This window comes from Sceloporus undulatus, chromosome 4 (genome assembly GCF_019175285.1).
Source record: "Sceloporus undulatus isolate JIND9_A2432 ecotype Alabama chromosome 4, SceUnd_v1.1, whole genome shotgun sequence".
Taxonomy (NCBI): Eukaryota; Metazoa; Chordata; class Lepidosauria; order Squamata; family Phrynosomatidae; genus Sceloporus; species Sceloporus undulatus.
This window is the reverse complement of record NC_056525.1, coordinates 172,134,504-172,142,405: the sequence shown is the minus strand read 5'-3', so window position 1 is coordinate 172,142,405 and position 7,902 is coordinate 172,134,504.

The following is a 7,902-nucleotide window of genomic DNA, read 5'->3' as shown; positions in this document are numbered from 1 at the left end:
CTGCTATTTTCCTCTCCCTTCCTGGACCATGCCCTTCAATTGGTAGAAGAGACGAGATGACAATTTGTGCATCCATTTCTTTAGGCTTCCTACCAAGAGCCTCATGGACCAAAATGAAGGGGTATTGATCAGTAGTCTTGACCAGTCTTGTCAGGCTCTCTGTCACATCACAGATCTTTGCCCCGGGGAGACAACACACCTTTCAAGACATCTTGTCAGGCCTACAAATCACTGCTTCTGTACCCCTCAGCAAGGAGTCCCCCACTACAACCACACGCCTCCTCCGAGGCTTAGCAGCACTGTTCCCTCTGGTGGAACTCTCAGGCTCCCCTGCTCTGTCCCTGAAGTTTGGCCATGCTGCTCTTCCTCATCCTCCTTGATAAGGAAAAGAGTTTCAAATCGATTCTCTAGCTGCAAGCTCCCAGAACAATCCCTTCTTGGCCTAGTTCTCTTTATGACATTCCTCCAGCTGTCTGCCTCCTGTGTATTTGAAGCAACCTCCTCCACCCCAGCAACTTCCTCTGCATAGTCCCCATCCAAGACTGTTGGTTCCGTTCTGTCCAGGAAATGCTCTTGCTCCCTAATATGCTGAAGTGTAGCAACTCTGGACTCCAGCTGCTGTACTTTCTCCTCCAAGAGGGCTACCAACTTGCACTTGGGGCATGTTAAATTCTCCACATCTGTAGGCAAGAAGTGGGAATAAGTGTTGCAGGTGACTGCAGCAGTCCTGTCAGTGTCCATACTGAAAAGTCTTAAGTAATCACTGGAACAGGACTGTGGGCTTCCTCCTAAAAAAAATCCTCCAGTAAACACCTGCTTTAAAGCCCCTGATGACCTGGCCTTTTCACCAATCTCTGGCAGTGAGCTCAATCATCTCAGCCTCTGCTGTAGTTCTCCTTTGGTGGAAAAAAAATTGCGTGCTCTGGGAGGAGTAATGTAGAGCTAGTCTGCTAGCTCCACCCCCTAGTGACTCACAGATGTGACTCACAGAAGCTCCACCCCCTCAGCAACAAGCACACTCTCCTAGAGTTTTTTAAAAATTCAAACATTCACCACTCAAAATGGGTGCCCAGCTTCTTCTCTCCTCCTCCTCTCTCTGGCAGGAACTGCTCTGGGAGGAGTTATATAGGGCTAGTCTGCTAGCTCCACCCCCTAGTGACTCACAGATGTGACTCACAGAAGCTCCACCCCCTCAGCAACAAGCAGACTCTCTTAAGGGTTTAAAAAAATTCAAACACTAACCACTCAAAATGGTCGCCCAGCTACTTCTCTCCTTTTCCTCTCTGTGGCAGGAACTGTATTACTGTATTTACTGTATTATAGTAAAAAAACACAATTATAAAAACATGGTAACACAACTATCCAAGAGAGCACCAGACTACAATAGGATTACCACCAGATTTTTTTAAAAACCAATCTTAAAAGTCCAGGAAAATAAAATATTAAACTGCTAACACATTCAACTAAGCACTTATAAATATCAGTATTTTTCCTAGCCAAGATGAATGAACATCCAAAAGCCCTAGATCCATCTACTCCTACCTGACATCTTATTTTCCTTTGACCACATATTTTTCAGTGATGCCAGTGATTGCTGGCAAGGATGGTTGACATATGTTTCCTATTACTTATGGTAAGCAGAGCAACACACATATAGTTATACAGTTTAAAGGTTATAAACAATTGGTTTTTGACACTTATGCCCTTGCACCACTAGTCTTCTATAATCTATCATTAAACTGTCAGTTTTACTATTGTGGGGGATCGTTAAACTACAAATACAAATATAATTATAAGGTTATTTTCCTTACAAACCTCATAAACAGAGGTAATGAAGCAGACTACTTAAGCACTTCAGCAGGGTAGGCCATGTATGATTAGACTTGTTTCCTATGCTCATTAAGAACATGGCTGCCTCTTGTTTATCATGGCTATATTTACACTCTACTGTACATTTTCTCCATAGTGTCTTGTGGGCCTGAGCCCATAAAGCAAAAGGGTCCACATTGCTACAATTGTTTAAATTTTAAAACAAAGATTCTGTGCAAGAAGGCAAAAATCTAGTCCTTGTTTTCCATGGTGTAGTAAGAAAAAAAGTAAGGGTCAGTCTCTCACAAAACTCACAGTCTACTCTTGGAGTTCAAACAGATGCTTAAGAAAAATACTGAAATTATTTGACATTATATTTCATTTCTTGAAAAGAGGATTTGGCTCTCATAAAGTAGTCTGACTAACAAACCAGCAAGGCAACACTGACAATTTTGTGAACACTTCTATAGCCCTCCTGAGGTCAGAATGTAAGTACAATTTACACTAGCTGCTTCTCCAAGTTACCCAACCTACCCTTTGCCTCATTCTTTTCATCAGATTTCCCTTCTTGGCTGGTGGACCATTCTCCCTCTTTATTTCCCACTGAAAATAAAAGATAATATATTTCCCCAAGCTGCCAAACAAAAAGATATTGGTGTCCTTGTTCCAAGCCTAAGAAACTGCCTTTGTTACACAAAACAAAAAATAATCCTTATTTTTCAGAAGAGAACATAAACAGACTCCAACTATAGCACCATCTTGGTGCTATACTAGGATTATTTTATTTGACAGATGCACCACTTTATTTCTAAACTTTGACATCTTGTCATTTGCTTCTGTGGTTACTATGTTTTCTTCTCTCAGAGTTAACACAGGTGGAACATAGAAGCAACTTTTCGAAAACAGTATCAAAACTTAGAAATAAAATGTTGCATTTGTTATCATTTAAATGCATAAATTCCACCCTGGCTGAGTTCCTACACTGCCAAGCATAGGGCATGAGTCCCATAGGTAGAACTCCACCATGTCTCCCTGCTTACCAAATCAGGGCTTACAAGTTTTCTGCAATAGTCCTCTTGAACAGTCATTCTGTGGCTAGTGAAAAGTAGAAGGGAGGATTGCAGAATTCCATAGAAAGATGCAAACTGATGGCACCTTCTGCTGAGTTCTTAGCAGATGATACTATCAGTCAGTATGAGGCATAGCCAGATCCCCTGCACTCTCCACCAGCCATATGATTGTCCATTCAGGGAACTATCACAGCAAAACAGTGGGCCATTGGGAGGCTTAGGTCATTGCAGAGGGTAGAAGGTGGGGAAGCAATTGTATCCAATAGGCACAAATATAGTGCCATTCCCTGGCCCATAAGAGGAAAAAATAACCGCCAGTGCAGTATTTCTGAGAGTGGTGTATTTGTAGATCTAGATCTAGATCCCTTTCAGTGGGGTTTTGGAAAAGAAAATGCCTTGGATTCCTAGTTAACACATTGTACAGGGAACCATAACCCTGCTGATTCTCATAGATTTTTTGGACTTTATCACATGGGGAAAATCAGGGGGAAATTGGGGATTTCCCCATGATTTATTTGTTGCTGTTTATTGCCTGTTTACTCGTGGCATTATGGCTCTTTAATCGCGATGTTGTGTGAAAATCTTAATCACGATCACGCAATTTTCACGGGATAATCACTGTTTAGAGCCCTGATTTTCCCTGTGTGATAAAGTCCTTAGTAGTCTTTTGCGGTGTCAGGGCAAAGACATGGTACTTGAGTACCTCTATTTTTATCTGAAAGATAAGCAAGTGGTACTTAAGCTGGTGCAAGGCAGATTGGAGCTGTGCTGAATACAAACCCAGTTTAGGGATGTTGGAATTACTAGATACTAGCTTTTTCATGGGCTTAGTTTTGTGGCAGCATTATGCAGACATCCTTGGACTAGAGGAGGTTTTGATCTGGATAATGTGGCCCTTTCCCTACCACATCTGTCCTCTGTCCCTTTTCAAACACTTCTACCAGCTGATCTTAGCCAGCAAAGCAGTACTGCTAGCCAATTGTTATGCAGATAGCACAGAAATCAGCCAGCAAGTTTTTCCAGCAAAAGGGCTTTTCTGTTGGCCCACCTTTAAGACTGTACTAATGGTCTCAGGGAATATGGCGCTACCCTTTCTTTTGCAATAAGGTAGAAATTATGTGGATTCCTTCAGATGTTGTTGGAGTATATCCCCTACCAGCCTTTCCCAGCACAGACAATGGCTGCACCTGCACTGCAGAAATAATGCCATTTGAGGCCACTTTAGCTGCTATGGCTCAATGCTATGGAATTCCGGGATTTGTCATTTTGTGCGATATTTGGCCCTCTCAGTCAGAGAGCCCTAGTGCCACAAGGAACTACAAATCCCAGGGTTCCATAGCATTGAGCCATGACAGTTAATATTGTGTTAAAACTGCAGCCTTTGACACCGTTGATCACTTTCTCCTAGTTGACATACTCTCTGACCTTGGGTTCTCAGACTCTGTTCTCGACTGGTTTAGATCTTATTTGTCAGACAGATCTTTTGCAGTGGTTGCAGGTGGTCAAACTTCATCTCCTGTTCCCTTATCTGTTGGAGTTCCCCAGGGCTCTGTTCTGGGTCCCCTTCTGTTTTCTCTCTACACACTGTCCTTAGGTAAACTCATCAGCTCTTTTGGTTTTTCCTACCATTTGTATGCCGATGACACCCAGCTGTATCTTTCCACCCCTGACCTTTCTCCAAGGCTTGAACAGCAAGTTTCGTCTTGTCTCACAGCTGTCTCGCAGTGGATGCGCCATCGGCGTTTGAAGCTCAACATATCCAAGACAGAGCTTCTTGTCTTTCCTCCTAAGCCCACCCTTCAACACTCCTTTTCTGTCTCTGTGGACAACATTTCTATTCAACCAGTCCAGCAAGCCCGCAGTCTTGGTTTTATCTTTGACTCTTCTCTGTTGTGTATCCCTCAGATCCAGACCACAGCCAAGGCTTGTAGATTCTTTGTGTACAATATTGCCAAAATCCGACCATATCTCTCCGCCTCTACTGTCAAGATCCTGGTTCATGCCCTAGTGATCTCACGACTGGATTACTGTAACGTCCTCCTGGCTGGGCTTCCTCTTTCTCACCTCCGTCCTTTAATTTCTGTCCAGCATTCAGCTGCACGCATTATCACATCCGCCCACCGCTGTGACCATATCTCTCCTGTGTTGGCATCCCTTCACTGGCTCCCCCTCCCTTTCTGCATTCAGTATAAGCTCCTGCTGTCGACGTTTAAAGCCCTCCATGGGCTGGCCCCTCCTTACTTATCAGACCTTATTTCTCCTCACCTTCCCACTAGGGCCCTCCGTTCTGGTAGTCAAGGTCTGCTGTCCCAGCCCAGGATTTCCTCTGCCCCATCTCGGATTCGCCCCTTTTCACTTGCTGCCCCTCACTCCTAGAACCTTCTTCCCCCGCAAAAAAGGGCCATCACTTCTTTAACCAGCTTCAAAACGGAGCTGAAGACCATCCTGTTCAGGGCAGTGTTCCCAGGCATTGCATAATTGTCACTTGCTATTTGATGTTCTTTTGTTGCCTGTTTTATTGAATCATTTCCTGTATTGCTATGTATTGTATATGTATTATCCTACTAGAGAGGCCCCTTCCCCACCACCACTCCCTTTGTGTCGTGTCTTTTTAGATTGTAAGCCTGAGGGCAGGGAACCGTCCAATTAAAAAGACTGTATGTACAGCGCTGTGTAAATTTACAGCGCTTTATAAATAAAGGTTAATAATAATAACATTATTTCTACAGTGCAGATGTAGCTAGTGGTGAGGAATATTGGGAATTACAACCCAACATATCTATAGGGCTCCATAATTCCAGACATAATTTACAGAGTACTATAGGGTTCCATCTCATGCCTTTTAACAGCTCTGTGAAGCCACCGTTAGTCATACCAGATTTAAGCTAAGGAGTTAGCTGATGACACTCTGCTCTTCTTCTTTCATCATTTTTAACATTTGGTGGAGACATTGGCGGCTGAATAGATTGAAATTTGAGGCACAGAAACTGTTGGAATGTCTGAACTGACAAGTATACAGCAGTTTTGGATGAAGTTACACTCCCTCAAAGAAGAATCAAGTTCCCAGTCTAGAGATTATTCCTTATAGCAGGTTTGAAAGACACAAAAGCAGAGACATCTAGAAGCGTGTGCATTTCTTTCACATCAGCTTCAGTGGGTTCACCAGTTCCATCTATTGCTGGATACCTCAGGCTTAGTTAACAAGGCCTAATAACCACAGGGCTTGTATACTGCAGTATACATGGGACTGCCTTTGGAAAGTGTGTTGTGTTTTATGATCTTTAAGATTTCTCTGCCAAAAGGTACTGGTGCTTCACAAAATTTCAAAACCCAGGATTCTGTAGGATGATGCGGCAGCTAACAAGGCCAATGTGATTTTAGAATACATCAATAAACGTATAGTGTCCAGATCAAGGGAAGAAATAGTGTCACTCTATTCTGCCTTGGTCAGACTTCACCTGGAATATTGTGTCCAGTTCTGGGCACCACAATTTAAAAGGACATTGAGAAACTGCAGTGTGTCCAAAGGAGGGCAACTAAAATGGTGAAGGGTCTGGAAACCATGCCCTATGAGGAATGACTTAGGGAGCCTGGGATGTTTAGCCTGGAAAGGAGACAATTAAGAGGTGATATGATAGCTCTGTTTTAAGTATTTGAGGGGATGTCATATTGAGGAGGAAGCAAGCTTGTTTTCTGCTGCTCCAGAGAACAGGACACAGAGCAATGGATGCAAGCTATAGGAAAAGAGATTCCACCTCAACATTAGGAGGAAGTTCCTGACAGTAAGGGCTGTCCAACAGTGGAACACACTCCCTCAGTGCAGTTCTATGGTCAGTGTCTGCTGGACGTTGACCCTCAGAGTGTAGTGGAGTCTCCCTCCTTGGAGGTCTTTAAACAGAGGCTGGATGGCCATATGTCAGGGATGCTTTCATTTAGATTTCCTGCATGGCAGGAGGTTGGACTGGATGGCCCTTGCAGTCTCTTCCAACTCGATTATTCTATGATTCTATTTTGTATACTCATCCCTCCATATTTGCAGCTTTGACATTTGCGGCTTTGATTATTCACGGATGTGATTACTACGTTCTCTCTAGGAATATCTTGATCCTCCAGTGCAACTCTATGGCCAACTTTAACTAAAAGTTGCACTGAAAGACCTAGAGATTCTTAGAGAGAATACTCTACTAAGCCTTTGTAGCTCCTTCAGCGTGATTCTATGGTCAGTGTCTGGCAGATATTAACCATAGAGTTGCCCTGGAGGACCTAGAGATTCCTAGAGTGTCCTCTCAGGTAAAAACATGGTGTTTTTGTTGTTTGTGGTTTTTCCACATTCACGGGGGTCTTGTGCCCCTAACCCTAGCAATGTGGAGGGACAAATGTATTTTGTAGCTTCCTTGTGGCTCTGGAAGGTGCTCAGGCGCTAATTGTACTGTATAATAAAACTGTCCTTTAAAAATGAGGTAATAATAGGCTGTGGAGTGGAGGGGGATATGTGCTGCTTTTTTTGTCAGGAGCTCCTCCACTGTCTGTTGGACGTTGAGCATAGAGTTGCACTGGAGGACCTAGAGATTCCTAGAGAGGTGTCCTCTCAGGTAAAAACATGTTATTTGCGGAAGTGGGGAGAGGGGTTATATGTACTGCTTTTTTTGTCAGGAAGAGGCTTCCTTGTTGTGGGTCAGGTACATCTAAGGGGGAGGAGCCAACGGTCGACAGAGAGAGCTCGCGCCCATTCCCCTCGCACAGGAGAAGAGGCACACACACTGCTTCAGGTTGCCTTGACAACCAAGCGAGAGAGAGAGAGAGAGAGAGAGGCGCGAGGAGCCCTGAGCGCGTGCGCGATCGCGCGCTCACGAAGGAAACACGCGCTCCTCCCTCTCCAGCTCTTCCCTTCTCTTTCCTCGCCCCCCTTCTCTGTGGTGGTAGCAGCAGCAGCAGCAGCAGCTTCTTTCTAACGGCGCAGCTGGGGTCGGCGAAAGCCACGCCCCTTTTGTGGGCGGGGCCAATGAGGAGGTCGCGCGGGCGG